At 41.3% G+C, this 16098-nt stretch overlaps 1 pseudogene; it reads left to right on the top strand.

Moving 5' to 3' along the window:
* The window catches only part of LOC110496641, a 181909-nt pseudogene that overhangs the window by 75190 nt on the left and 90621 nt on the right, over positions 1 to 16098 (top strand).

The following is a 16098-nucleotide window of genomic DNA, read 5'->3' as shown; positions in this document are numbered from 1 at the left end:
ATTATCCAGTTATTAAGGTGGTGGACTACTTCTTTCCAGCCCATGATGTCACTACGGTAAGACAGCCCGTTCCTTATCAGACAGTCACTGCTCGATCACAGCGCAACACACACGCACACACACGCGCTCACGCACACACACACACACACACACACACACACACACACACACACACACACACACACACACACACACACACACACACACACACACACACACACACACACACACACACACACACACACACACACACCTGCACCATGCTAATGCTCCTCCACCAGAAAGGACTATTAGAAAAGATTTGCCTGAACTTATCATCTGTCCAGGCTTTCAACAACAGTATTTTTCATCATGATTCGTCCAGGCTTTCAACAACATTATCTTTCATCATGATTCGTCCAGGCTTTCAACATTATCTTTCATCATGATTCGTCCAGGCTTTCAACATTATCTTTCATCATGATTCGTCCAGGCTTTCAACAACATTATCTTTCATCATGATTCGTCCAGGCTTTCAACAACATTATCTTTCATCATGATTCGTCCAGGCTTTCAACAACATTATCTTTCATCATGATTCGTCCAGGCTTTCAACAACATTATCTTTCATCATGATTCGTCCAGGCTTTCAACATTATCTTTCATCATGATTCGTCCAGGCTTTCAACAACGTTATCTTTCATCATGATTCGTCCAGGCTTTCAACAACATTATCTTTCATCATGATTCGTCCAGGCTTTCAACAACATTATCTTTCGTCATGATTCGTCCAGGCTTTCAACAACATCTGTCATGATTCGTCCAGTTGCTTTCGATTTCGCACTATAGCCCAACTGTCGTTTTAGCAGAGTTTTTTGGGTTGGCGATAGCATTGTATATATAACAATGTTTTATGGTTACATGATCATGATAGGATAAAGGTTGACATTGCACAACCCTAATGTCAACTGATCAAGCCGGTCAGGAGGCCTTTCTCCCTCTAGTTTGAATGGGGCTGTTTGTTTAGACATCTGTTCTGACATAAGAGCCCGCTCTCTGTTTACCTCTTTTTATCTACCGATCTGAATCAATTTTCCACCTCGTATTTCCTCACCAAATAGTTGTTTTTAACGTGACAGTGTTTTGTCTTTCTCTGAATGCTACCTCTTTATTGGGGTCGGTCGACGACTCCACTTCCACTCTGAGATAAGGTCAGTTGGCGTGTGCTCCCACCTCAAGGCGATGACAGCTGGCTTTTCAAAAAAGATCTGTGAATCCGCCGGTAGCTGAGGGCATGTTCGTTCTTTGAGAGGTCGTTGTTGGTTCAGCCTTTTCCAAGTAAAAGAAAACCACTAATTTCCTCATTCCATTACATAATCCTTCCATTTGTTTCTTTCATTCAGTGGGGTACTCTGGAGGAACAGAAGAACATTTCATACTTTGTGTGGGGGAATCATTCTCTCCCTGTTTCACCCCATTAGTGAAAGATAGGGCTCACAGGAAACTGGAGTGGATGAGAGACAATTCAACTGTGTGGGCTGACATTAAAAGTTACAGTAACCCTTTATTATACACAGTCTTATTCCAGCTAGCGTTCAACTCAATAGGTATCTTCTGTACTGTACCGTAACATTTTACCATGTGAAGAGTGGACTGTTAAAGAAAGTGTAACTTGTGTTGTTGTGTGAATTGTGATTGGTCGCTCAGTGTGAATGGATCTCTTGTTTTCTGCAGGAGTTAGAGAGGGTGACGTCATTACAAACCAACCTACAGCTGGCTGCAGTAATCTGCACCAAACGCTAGGAGGTAAGCATTCTGATGTGACCCACCCTCCTTCTTAAAGCTGTTGTTCTTCCACAATGGATTATTGAGTTGAAAATTCCTGTTAGCATGTATTTATTGACACAGTCAATTTCATTCCCACTGTTTGCATGTACAATATGAAATCAGTGCACGCTAACTTGACTTTGATATTGAGTCAGTCAGTGTTGTGATTCATGTTGAGATTACACAACAGAACTGTGCCAGCATTGTAAATGTCTGTTACTTCCTGGTTCCGGGCAGCTGAGTGTTTCCAAGGAGGACTTCACTGAGGCCAGCCTGGGGCTCCTAGCCAATCAGAGGAGGAGACAGCTGCTCACAGGGCTGCTGAAGCCACTGAGGACCATCAAGACCCTGGTAACTATCCAAGTCACCATGTTGCTTTAAATCCTCATACAGATGCATAGATATCAACAGAATATTGACATGCAACACACTGTACAATTTAGTTGTGGAATGTTGCACTTATTTTGTAATTGAGTTTCAATGTTTGTTTTGCGTCTTGATAGTGATGGTCATGCTTAACTGTTCTCCTTGTTGTTTTAAAGGACTGATGTTAGACTCAGTCAGATGCTGGAGGTAAGAGTTATGCCACTAGAATACATGTACAAGGGTTCTCTAAAGGTCAAACAATAGGAGGCTGAGTTCAGATGAAGCTCTAGGAAATTCAGATTGTCATGAATCCCTGAATCCCATTTGTCATGGCAGACCATCCTGGACTCATGCCTGCTTCTGTCATAGGGAGATTTGAGTAGATACTGTAGATTGTAAGGTCAGACATCGATACACAAAGGATTCATATTCAGTTATAGCCCATTCTTAAAGTAATGGGTTTAGAGCAGTTTATACTCAACCTGGGTTCGTACTGCAGGGGGTCTGAAAAAATACAAAATAAAATATATATTGTTTATAAATATATATGTATAGATGTATATTTTTATTTTGTGTGTGTATATACAGTTGAAGTCGGAAGTTTACATACACTTAGGTTGGAGTCATTAAAACTCGTTTTTTCAACCACTCCACAAATCTCTTGTTAACAAACTGTAGTTTTGGAGGGTCGGTTAGGACATCGACTTTGTGCATGACACATGTAATTTTTCCAACAATTGTTTACAGACAGATTGTTTCACTTATAATTTACTGTATTACAATTCCAGTGGGTCAGAAGTTCACATACACTAAGTTGACTGTGCCTTTAAACAGCTTGGACAATTCCTGAAAATTATGTCATGGCTTTATAGAAGCTTCTGATAGGCTAATTGACAGCATTTGAGTCAGTTGGAGGTGTACCTGTGGATGTATTTCAAGGCCTACCTTCAAACTCAATGCTTCTTTGCTTGACATCATGGGAAAATCAAAAGAAATCAGCCAAGACCTCAGAAAAAAAATTGTAGACCTCCACAAGTCTGGTTCAACTGCACATGGGGACAAATATCGTGCTTTTTGGAGAAATGTCCTCTGGTCTGATGAAACAAAAATAGAACTGATGAAACAAAAATAGAACTGTTTGACCATAATGACCATCGTTATGTTTGGAGGAAAAAGGGGGAGGCTTGCAAGCCGAAGAACACCATCCCAACTGTGAAGCACGGGGGTGGCAGCATCATGTTATGGGGTTGCTTTGCTGCAGGAGGGACTGGTGCATGTCATAGAATAGATGGCCTCATGAGGAAGGAAAATTATGTGTATATATTATTATATATATTATATTATTATATAGCTCCACATTGATCTGGTATTGGTACTTCCTGTATATAGTTCCACATAATCAGATACTGGTACTCCCTGTATATAGCTCCACATTGATCTGGTACTTCCTGTATATAGCTTCACATTGACCTGGTACTGGTACTTCCTGTACAGTCTTGGCCAAAAGTTTTGAGAATGACACAGATATTAATTTTCACAAAGTCTGCTGCCTCAGTTTGTATGATGGCAATTTGCATATACTCCAGAATGTTATGAAGAGTGATCAGATGAATTGCAATTAATTGCAAAGTCCCTCTTTGACGTAAAAATGAACTGAAAAACATTTCCACTGCATTTCAGCCCTGCCACAAAAGGACCAGCTGACGTCATGTCAGTGATTATCTCATTAACACAGGTGTGAGTGTTGAAGAGGACAAGGCTGGAGATCACTCTGTCATGCTGATTGTGTCCAAAAATGCACTTTTATAATAAAACCAATACATTCAGAATTGGATTTGTGGTCACTTTTGATAACGGTGTTTTCCGCTCATGGTACCTTTGCCCTTATAGCCTACTACAATGTGCGGTTTGCTGCCCTTATCATGTTAAGAAATAGCCTAATAGTTTACTAAATGTTCTGATCTGTTACGTCAGGCACATTGCGTAAAAAAAGTTTTTGGGATGCTAGTGGTTGTATTCATTTGGGATCTATCGCATCCCACAACTGTCCCAGACTATGTTTGGAATATTTATTTCTCACACAGAATATAATAGATCGCGTTTTGTACTATGGGTGATAGTAGATTGATATAGGCTAGTGCTTTTGATGTTTGTTAAGCCTACTCATCCTTTTGGTTGACGAAAAGTAAATGTGGACAGTTCTTCCAATATCTTCAGTATGCACCTCGGAATTGGATAAGGACGCGTGCAGTTGCGTCCCCGATGTCTGTCTTCACTTGTAGCCTTTGAGAGACCCGATCACTTGATGGAAAGCCATGTAAGTGAGAGGTGATTGGGAGCGCAGCACTCACGGAGTAGGGCACAACGGCCACTGGCCGCAAAAGGCATGGATTTTTTTAGGGTGCATTTTGGCGACACAAAAGGGGGAATGCCACCATGAATTTTTAGGCATTGTCAAATGCTTGTAAAATTGTGAATGAGTGACTGATGTAGTGTGTAAAGCCTGTGCAAAAAAACAAGGTAGCTCTCATGCCTTTCAAGCAACTACTTTCAAATCATCATAAGAGTCGCATAATGCAGCCTTACAATGTATTAAAAATCTAAACATATAGCCCAGCGTTTGTAGGACAACTAAAGTTACATTAATAGCTCTAAATTAAGTACACTGCTCAAAAAAATAAAGGGAACACTAAAATAACACATCCTAGATCTGAATGAATGAAATATTCTTATTAAATAATTTTTTCTTTACATAATTGAATGTGCTGACAACAAAATCACACAAAAATGATCAATGGAAATCAAATTTAGCAACCCATGGAGGTCCAGATTTGGAGTCACACTCAAAATTAAAGTGGAAAACCACACTACAGACTGATCCAACTTTGATGTAATGTCCTTAAAACAAGTCAAAATGAGGCTCAGTAGTGTGTGTGGCCTCTACGTGCCTGTATGACCTCCCTACAACGCCTGGGCATGCTCCTGATGAGGTGGCGGATGGTCTCCTGAGGGATCTCCTCCCAGACCTGGACTAAAGCATCCACCAACTCCTGGACAGTCTGTGGTGCAACGGTTGGTGGATGGAGCGAGACATGATGTCCCAGATGTGCTCATTTGGATTCAGGTCTGGGGAACGGGTGGGCCAGTCCATAGCATCAATGCCTTCCTCTTGCAGGAACTGCTGCCACACTCCAGCCACATGAGATCTAGCATTGTCTTGCATTAGGAGGAACTCAGGGCCAACCGCACCAGCATATGGTCTCACAAGGGGTCTGAGGAATCATCTCGGTACCTAATGGCAGTCCTGTCATGCTGGAGGATGTTGCAGGCAGCAGAACGTTCTCCACGGCGTCTCCAGACTGTCACATGTGCTCAGTGTGATCCTGCTTTCATCTGTGAAGAGCACAGGGCGCCAGTGGAGAAATTGCCAATCTTGGTGTTCTCTGGCAAATGCCAAACGTCCTGCACGGTGTTGGGCTGTAAACACAACCCCCACCTGTGGACGTCGGGCCCTCATACCACCCACATGGAGTCTGTTTCTGACCGTTTGAGCAGACACATGCATATTTGTGGCCTGCTGGAGGTCATTTTGCAGGGCTCTGGCAGTGCTCCTCCTGCTCCTCCTTGCACAAAGGTGGAGGTAGCGGTCCTGCTGCTGGGTTGTTGCCCTCCTACGGCCTCCTCCACGTCTCCTGATGTACTGTTCTGTCTCCTGGTAGCGCCTCCATGCTCTGGACACTACGCTGACAGACACAGCAAACCTTCTTGCTACAGCTCACATTGATGTGTCATCCTGGATGAGCTGCACTACTAGAGCCACTTGTGTGGGTTGTAGACTCCGTCTCATGCTACCACTGGAGTGAAAGCACCGCCAGCATTCAAAAGTGACCAAAAAATCAGCCAGGAAGCATAGGAACTGAGAAGTGGTCTGTGGTCACCACCTGCAGAACCACTCCTTTATTGGTGGTGTCTTGCTAATTGCCTATAATTTCCACCTGTTGTCTATTCCATTTGCACAACAGCATGTGAAATGTATTGTCAATCAGTGTTGCTTCCTAAGTGGACAGTTTGATTTCACAGAAGTGTGATTGACTTGGAGTTACATTGTGTTGTTTAAGTGTTCCCTTAATTTTTTTGAGCAGTGTATATAGGAGTACCTGTTTCTTTGTTAAACTCTCAACACAATAGTCGCATGTGCGCACTCCCTCAAACCGTGTGGAGAAAATATCCTTTCTATTTTATTCAGCTTTGTTCAATTGTATTTTTCATACTATAAAATAATGCCACGGAATTCTAAGCAAATCTTGTCTGCTAAATGAACTAGTGTAGCCCACAGCCATTTGGCATAGCCAAACATAAGGACAACGCAGAGTAAGCTATTCTGTTCTTCTGAAATACACTACCTTTTCTTCATATCATGCTTCTTTAGACCTTTCTAAATTAAATAATGGATTTATTGTGAAGGTGGAGGCTATATTACATGGATTTATTATACTTTTTAAAATGTACAGGTCTGCATCAGTGGCTTGTAGGCTATGTGTGGAAGCCAGGAGTGTTTATGTTAATTAACGGTCAATTACCGTGAGACCGACAGTTATTTGCTTGTCAATTACCGGCTGACATAATTTCGTGACTGCCACAGCCCTTCATGTACCAAATAAAATTGGATTTGATTTATTGTGAAAATGTTAATTACTTCTCCTTGCCATTACCATTCACCTAATAAGACATAGGGGAAGCATTTTTTTTCACAAACATGATGGGGGCCGCCGGTTTGCCTGGGCGGGTGTCGCTCCGCAAGAAAAGGTTGAAGACCCCTGGTTTAGTGCAGTGGTCAACACAATTACTTATGTTTCTATTCTTGCATACACCAAACTATGTACTAAATAGAACGTTTAACGTCTGATATTCCTGTTCTTGGCTTGTGTCCCTCTCTGTCCTGTAGGAGGAGGACTATCCAGGTGCCCTCCAGTTGTGTCTGGAATGTCAGAAGGCTGCCATCGCATTCAAACTATACAGCTGCATAAGGTATGTTAAGATTCCAACTACTACAGTATGTTAAGATTCCAACTACTACAGTACGCTAAGATTCCAACTACTACAGTATGTTAAGATCCCAACTGCTACAGTATGTTAAGATTCCAACTGCTACAGTATGTTAAGATTCCAACTGCTACAGTATGTAAAGATTCCAACTGCTACAGTATGTTAAGATTCCAATTGCTACAGTATGTTAAGATTCCAACTGCTACAGTATGTTAAGATTCCAACTGCTACAGTATATAAAGATTCCAACTGCTACAGTATGTTAAGATTCCAACTGCTACAGTATGTAAAGATTCCAACTGCTACAGTATGTAAAGATTCCAACTGCTACAGTATGTTAAGATTCCAACTGCTACAGTATATAAAGATTCCAACTGCTACAGTATATAAAGATTCCAACTGCTACAGTATGTAAAGATTCCAACTGCTACAGTATGTTAAGATTCCAACTGCTACAGTATGTTAAGATTCCAACTGCTACAGTATGTAAAGATTCCAACTGCTACAGTATATAAAGATTCCAACTGCTACAGTATGTTAAGATTCCAACTGCTACAGTATGTAAAGATTCCAACTGCTACAGTATGTTAAGATTCCAACTGCTACAGTATGTTAAGATTCCAACTGCTACAGTATGTTAAGATTCCAACTGCTACAGTATGTTAAGATTCCAACTGCCCCAGTATGTTAAGATTCCAACTGCCCCAGTATGTTGAGATTCCAACTGCCCCAGTATGTTGAGATTCCAACTGCCCCAGTATGTTGAGATTCCAACTGCCCCAGTATGTTGAGATTCCAACTGCCCCAGTATGTTGAGATTCCAACTGCCCCAGTATGTTGAGATTCCAACTGCCCCAGTATGTTGAGATTCCAACTGCCCCAGTATGTTGAGATTCCAACTGCCCCAGTATGTTGAGATTCCAACTGCCCCAGTATGTTAAGATTCCAACTGCCCCAGTATGTTAAGATTCCAACTGCCCCACTATGGTGAGATTCCAACTACTACAGCACATTCAAACACTACAACACAAGGTATGCTAAGAAACCCTAGCCTTATTTCTTCTGATGTCAGTACAGTAGTGGATTTGACACTCAAAAGATTGGCCCATTTCGCATTTTAGAATCAAACATATTTTTGCAACAATGTCAAGACATTTTGCCATGCTACTGACTTTGTCAGTGTAGGTAGTTCATGTGGTGTAGTGTAGAGGGAATTTACCCCTAGATGCTGATCTTGTCAGTTTTGCATTTCCTCCACTAATGGTTCTCTTTTTCATATATTTTATTGGAGTTATTTTTGTCTGTGTTAGAACACTTAATGCTTATGATTGGGGGAAGGGAAGCTGATCCTAGATCTGTACCTATGGAAAATCTTACCCCGGACCTAGTTCATGTACACAAAGTTTAATCTGGTGAGTGAGTTCATTCACTGCTTTGTGTTGAATAATGTAAGAGCAGGCTGAATAGTTTGTGAGGGGCATTGATGCTTTAAAAGGTTGTGGCTGCTACTCAGAAAGTGCTCAGATTAAAGTAGCAAGTTTTTATCAAAATCTATTTTACAGGCCTTTTACCTGTGCATAATAAAACACCACCCCTTTTTTCATCACAAACTTTTGTGTCCTAAGGAAAGTAAATGGACATTTCCTAATGGGTTTAAACCTTCTCATATGGTGGGTTTCAAAACCATTAGTCTGATAATGTACTACAATGAATGTTTTGTAATGTTTGAGAGGGTGAGTCTTGGTTGTGCCAGTGTCCGTGTTCAGACTTGGGGAAAAAACATTATGTCATGTAATGACAAAGTTTTCCCTCACTCCTCTGCACCTCTCTCTGCCTCTCACCCCTCTCCAGCGAGCGTTGGCATGCAAGAAAAGTCAGAGCAGTATTTGAATTAGCGTCAGACTGCTATATGTTTAGCAAGGTTGCATGGCAGTGTTGTAGTACTCGAGACCGGTCTCAGGCACGTATTCAGTGTCTTGGTCTTGTCTCGGTGTTGGATACATTTGTACTCTGTCTTAACTCGGTCTCAGACAGTAAGGACTCATAATTTCTTCCCGAGACCAGCCAAGTAAAAAATTCATTATCAGCTTCTATTCATTCAGCTCATAAAACCGCTTCACCAGGCGAAGCTCCTTTTTTGAAACAGTAATATCCAGCCTTTATACCTGTTATAAATATGTTTGCAATGTGGAAAACCTATAGGCCTTCAGTGTGACAGGTTAGTACTAGAGGTCGCCCGATTAATCGGAATGGCCTATTAATTAGGGCCGATTTCAAGTTTTCATAACAATCGGTAATCGGCATTTTTGGACACCGATCATGGCCGATTACATGTTATGCGAGTGCAGCAAGGAGCCACGGTAAGGTGCTAGCTAGCATTAAACGTATCTTATAAAAAAAAAATCAATCTTAACATAATCACTAGTTAACTACACATGGTTGATGATATTACTAGTTTATCTAGATTGTCCTGCGTTGCATATGGTGTGCCTGTTAATTTATCATTGAATCATAGCCTACTTCGCCAAACGGGTGATTTAACAAAAGTGCATTTGCGAAAAAAATCCCAATCGTTGCACGAATGTACATATGCCTTAACATGCCTTTCTTAAAATCAATACACAGAAGAATATATTTTTAAACCTGCATATTTAGTTAAAATAAATTCATGTTAGCAGGCAATATTAAACTAGGGAAATTGTGTCACTTCTCTTGTGTTCATTGCACGCAGAGTCAGGGTATATGCAACAGTTTGGGCCACCTGGCTCGTTGCGAACTAATAGAATTTTACGTAATTATGATATAATGTTGAAGGTTGTGCAATGTAATTTAGACTTATGGATGCCACCCCGTTAGATAAAATACGGAACGGTTCCATATTTCACAGAAATAATAATCGTTTTGTTTTCGAAGTGATATTTTCCGTATTTGACCATATTAATGACCCAAGGCTCTTATTTCTGTGTGTTATTATATTATATTTAAGTATATGATTTGATAGAGCAGTCTGACTGAGCGGTGGTAGGCGGCAGCACGCTCGTAAGCATTCATTCAAACAGCACTTGTGTAATGCCTAAAAGCATTGCGCTGTTTATGACTTCAAGCCTATCAACTCTCGAGATTAGGCTGGCAATACTAAAGTACCTATTAGAACATCCAATAGTCAAAGCTATATGAAATACAAATGGTATAGAGAGAATTAGTCCTATAATAACTACAACCTAAAACCTCTTACCTGGGAATATTGAAGCCTCATGTTAAAAGGAACCACCAGCTTTCATATGTTCTCATGTTCTGAGCAAAGAATTTAAACGTTAGCTTTTTTACATGGCACATATTGCACTTTTACTTTCTTCTCCAACACTCCAACGCAGTTTTAGCATTATTTAAACCAAATTGAACATGTTTCATTATTTATTAGAGACTAAATTGATTTTAATGTCATAAAAAATATAAAATTCCCAGTTCATGCTACAAACGCAAATTTATAAGAGGTTTTAAAATTGATTAATTTTTATTTAATGTCAACAAAATCAAACTAGCAAGGGTAACGATCACAAGTCAGTCATAACGTGGCTAAGAGACTAGCATATCTATTTATGGAGCAAGCTAAAAACAGAGCCTAACTTGGCTGCTAGGTGGATGTCATATCATGTCATGCCATTGGAGGAGTGGGTGAGTGACTGACTTATTCCCCTCATATAATTCTTTGGTGGCTACACACAGTTAGAGATGCAGGTGTCATTTGGTAAACTAGGAAGAACTTGAACCACTGTTATACAGTTAGCATAGCTCTTAAGTTCACGCAAATTCACTCTGGCTCTCTACTCCGATTTCAGAGAACTCTCGTCTGTGTGACACAGCGCACATCTGATGAATTGACAAACGCGCAACACTTGCTCAATATGACCAGTGTCAGTAAATATGGACAAAAAAAGTAGTTTGTCAATAACGCTCTAGATAGCATGTACACAGCCTAACCAGCACTGCTACAGCTTCTATATTGCTATAGAATTTTTTCATAAATTCTTAGAATGTTTCACATTCTTCCTGGGGTGTATACGAACAGATTTTAAAAAGATGTCATGTTGCTTAAATGCGGTCAATTCCACTTTAAATGCAACAATATAAGTTATTTTTAAAGAGATGGCTAACAACAGCAAGTGCACTGCAATAAAAAACACAGTTCCACTCACCAGATGATGATCATTTTAAATGTAACTTGTTGTTGAAAGTTAATTTTGAAAAGGGAGATGCTAACAAATTAGCAACAACATCCTTTTTGATAACACCTGCTGCAGCCCCTGCAAACTAGCCGACAACAAAAGCTAGCTAGCTAGACAATGGGAGAAATACTGCTCGCTATTGCGCAGTGACCTGTTGTCCTTCAGGAAGGCAGAAGTTTCCATACATTTTTTCTAAAAATGTTCCCACTCATTAAGTCAGTGTGTTTGGCTGATTTCACATTCCAAATTTTGCCCTAATACAGTTGAATGGCAGATGCCTATATCTAGCGAGATTTATCTCCCCTGAGACCAGAAAGTACAAATCTTCAGTGTTAACCCTTTCCTTTCCAACAAAAACAGAAGAGATTAAATAATTGAAAATCATTGAAAATAATAATATTATTATCAATATAATTATTTTCTAAATCCTTAGTCCTTTTCTGAAGGCGTAGAAGGCCCATTGTTCCCCACCGTGTTTGGGTTAGTAATATTTGTAGAGTGCCTCTTTTCCCTCAGAATGCATTTATTCACTATTCTGAATGTCTAAAGAATCCAGATGTTGTACTGAAATATGAACACAGAAATACTGGACATTTTGAACTCTTATTATGGTGGTGATTTGACAAAATTACATCATGGTCTTGAATTAGACTCGCATTTTTCTGGTCTTGACTCGGTCTCGGTCTTGGACCCCTTGTCCCCATCCCGGTCTTGTTCTTGAATCAGTCTCGCTTTAGGTGGTCTCAAACACAAAACTGTTGCACGGTATCGGATGCAATTGCTGGTACTGGCCTGGATCAATAAGCCACTGACTTATTTAATGACCTGTCATTATTTCAGTAGGCTTTCCCCCATGAGGAGGGGTTTTAGGGGAGAAGTGTTGGAGGTTTGCTGAGTGCCTTGCTGTATATGTCTTGGGCCAGAACACATTTTTACTGTTTGTTTCTCTCTCTTTAATTCCCCTCTTTCTCTCTCTCTCGCTATCTCTCGCTCGCTCACTGTCTCTCACTCTCTCGATCTCTCTCTTTCTGTCTCCCCTCCCCCTCTCTCTTTCTCTCTATCTGTGCTGATGCTTGCCTTAATGCCAGCCATCGATTTACAGAGCTCCCTTCCTTCCCTCCTCTAGTTATTGCCTTGCATGGCCAGTCTCTAAGCTTATCAGCCTTCAGCTAGCACTATCTGTTCAGCCAGATATCTACTCTGCCTGTGTGAGGGATTCACTCTCTCCTCGTGGAAGCCACCTTCCCCAGTCTGTTTATTATGCTCTGTACCCCCCTCTTTTCTCTCTGGATCTTGTTAATGTTCCTCCATTGTAGAGGTGTGTGTTCAGGAGGGATTTAAAATGCAGAGCCCCTTCAGTTCAAACAGTCATCTTGACTGGTGTGCAAGCTCAGACTGGAGTAGTAAAGAACTATTTCCTCCCTCCGTTCCCTCGTTCCCCCCCTCTGAGTGGAGGGATATGTTTTGGAGAAGCTTCTGGATGTGGGAGCAGGCTTTAGCCGCAACTTTTCAAATCCAATCAACTTGTGTTTGTCACATAGTTTGTAAACAACAGCTGAAGACTAACAGTGAAATACTTACTGGCCTTTCCCTACAATGCATAGAGAACAATTTAAAAAGTAAAACACGTAATCATAAATACACAGTTCTGCCCACACATTTTCTATAGGATTGAGTTCAGGGCTTTGTGATGGCACCTCCAATACCTTGACTTTGTTGTCCTTAAGCCATTTTGCCACAACTTCGGAAGTATGCTTGGGGCCATTTGGAAGACCCATTTGCGACCAAGCTTTAACCTGTTGGTACTAGGGGGCAGTATTTTCATTTTTGGAAAAATAACGTTCCCAAATTAAACGGGATATTTTGTCAGGACAAGATGCTAGAATATAATTGACAGCTTAGGATAGAAAACACTCTAAAGTTTCCAAAACTGTAAAAATATTGTCTGTGAGTATAACATAACTGATGTTACAGCTGAAAGCCTGAGAAAAATCCAATCCAGAAGTGACTCATCTTTTGAAAGCCCTGCGTTCCGATGCGTCCCTATTGAGCTGTGAATGCCCTATCAACCAGATTACGCTTTCTACGTATTCCCCAAGGTGTCTACAGCATTGTGACGTAGTTTTATGCATTTATGTTGAAGAATACCCGTAGGCGGCTTCATTGCGCAAGTGGTCACCTGATGCTCCCAGAGAAATTCTTGCGTAAAATACAGAGGTAGCCATTATTCCAATCGCTTCTACTGAGAAACCAATTGTCCCGGTTGATATATTATCGAATAGATATTTGAAAAAAACCTTGAGGATTGATTATTAACAACATTTGCCATGTTTCTGTCGATATTATGGAGCTAATTTGGAATATTTTTCGGCGTTGTTGTGACCGCATTTTCGGTCAATTTCTCAGCCAAACGTGAAGAACAAACGGAGCTATTTCGCCTACAAAAATTATATTTAGGGAAAAAATGAACTTTGGCTATCTACCTGGGAGTCTCGTGAGTGAAAACATCCGAAGTTCATCAAAGGTAAGCGATTTAATTTGATTGCTTTTCTGATTTGTGACAAGGTTGCCTGCTGCTAGCAAGGCATAATGCTATGCTAGGCTATCAATAAACTTACACAAATGCTTGTCTAGCTTTGGCTGTAAAGCATATTTTGAATATCTGAGATGACAGGGTGATTAACAAAAGGCTAATCTGTGTTCCAATATATTTCACTTGTGATTTTCATGAATAGGAATATTTTCTAGGAAAATGTATGTCCGTTGCGTTATGCTAATTAGTGTCAGATGATGACAACGGTCCCTTTCACGGGATGGGGTGTCACTAGAGGAGCTTTAACTTCCTGACTGATGTCTTGAGATGTTGCTTCAATATAACCACATCATTTTCCTTCCTCATGTTGCCATCTATTTTGTGACGTGCACCAGTCCCTCCTGCAGCAAAGCACCCCCACAACATGATGCTGCCACCCCCGTGCTTCACAGTTGGGATGGTCATTATGGCCAAACAGTTCTATTTTAGTTTCATCAGACCAGAGAACATTTCTCCAAAAAGTACGATCTTTGTCCCCATGTGCAGTTGAACCAGACTTGTGGAGGTCTACACTTTTTTTTCTGAGGTATTGGCTGATTTCTTTGGATTTTTCCATGATGTCAAGCAAGGAGGCACTGAGTTTGAAGGTAGGCCTTAAAATACATCCACAGGTACACCTCCAATTGACTCAAATGCTGCCAATTAGCCTATCAGATGCTTCTAAAGCCATGACATCATTTTCAGGAATTGTCCAAGCTGTTTAAAGGCACAGTCAACTTAGTGTATGTAAACTTCTGACCCACTGGAATTGTGGTACAGTGACTTATAAGTGAAATCATCTGTCTGTAAACAATTGTTGGAAAATTACATGTGTCATGCACAAAGTAGATGTCCTAACTGACTTGCCAACACTATAGTTTGTTAACAAGAAATTTGTGGGGTGGTTGAAAAACGAGTTTTAATGACTCCAACCTAAGTGTATGTAAACTTCTGACTTCAACTGTAGGTCGGAATAAAGTGACACGGCAATATGATACGTAAAATACAGAAGCAGCAGCGTATGTAATGAGTCAAAAGAGTTAGTGGTCAATCAAATATCTAACCAGACTCTCTGTATTAACTATTAAACTAACTATTTAGCAGTCTTATGTCTTGGGGGGAGAAGCTTTTCAGGGTCTTGTTGGTTCCAAACTTGGTGCATCGGTACCACTGGCCATGCAGTAGCAGAGAGAACCATCTATGACTTGGGTGGCTGGAGTCTGGGACAATTTTTACGGCCTTCCTCATGGAAGGGTCAGTTTAGCGGTTGTGTTGTTGCCTACCGTTACCAACCAGGGGCGACCCATCAGGAATTCCAGGATCCAGTTGCGGAGGGAGGTGTTCAGTCCCAGGTTCCTTAGCTTAGTGATGAGCTTGGAGGGAACTATGGTGTTGAACCCTGAGCTGTAGTCAATGAACAACATTCTCACATAGGTGAAGGACAGCAGAAAGAGGCAGTGTGAAGGTCAGACATCTTTCCTGAGAGAATGGCGGTGTAACTGCTGTCACTGCATGTAATTCTAAGATGCTATAGTTAGGTAGTATTGGCTTGGAGAGAGGGAGCGGTGCTCTACCACGTTGTATTGGCATGGAGAGAGGGAGCAGTGCTCTAACACGTAGTATTGGCATGGAGACAGGGAGCAGTGCACTACCACGTAGTATTGGCTTGGAGAGAGGGAGCAGTGCTCTACCACGTAGTATTGGCATGGAGAGAGGGAGCAGTGCTCTAACACGTAGTATTGGCATGGAGACAGGGAGCAGTGCTCTACCACGTAGTATTGGCTTGGAGAGAGGGAGCAGTGCTCTACCACGTAGTATTGGCATGGAGAGAGGGAGCAGTGCTCTAACACGTAGTATTGGCATGGAGACAGGGAGCAGTGCACTACCACGTAGTATTGGCATGGAGAGAGGGAGCAGTGCTCTAACACGTAGTATTGGCATGGAGAGAGGGAGCGGTGCTCTACCACGTAGTATTGGCATGGAGAGAGGGAGCGGTGCTCTACCACGTAGTATTGGCTTGGAGAGAGGGAGCGGTGCTCTACCACGTAGTATTGGCATGGAGAGAGGGAGCAGTGCTCTACC

Source organism: Oncorhynchus mykiss, chromosome 18, assembly GCF_013265735.2.
Source record: "Oncorhynchus mykiss isolate Arlee chromosome 18, USDA_OmykA_1.1, whole genome shotgun sequence".
NCBI lineage: Eukaryota > Metazoa > Chordata > Actinopteri > Salmoniformes > Salmonidae > Oncorhynchus > Oncorhynchus mykiss.
This window is presented reverse-complemented; position numbering and strand designations above follow the sequence as displayed.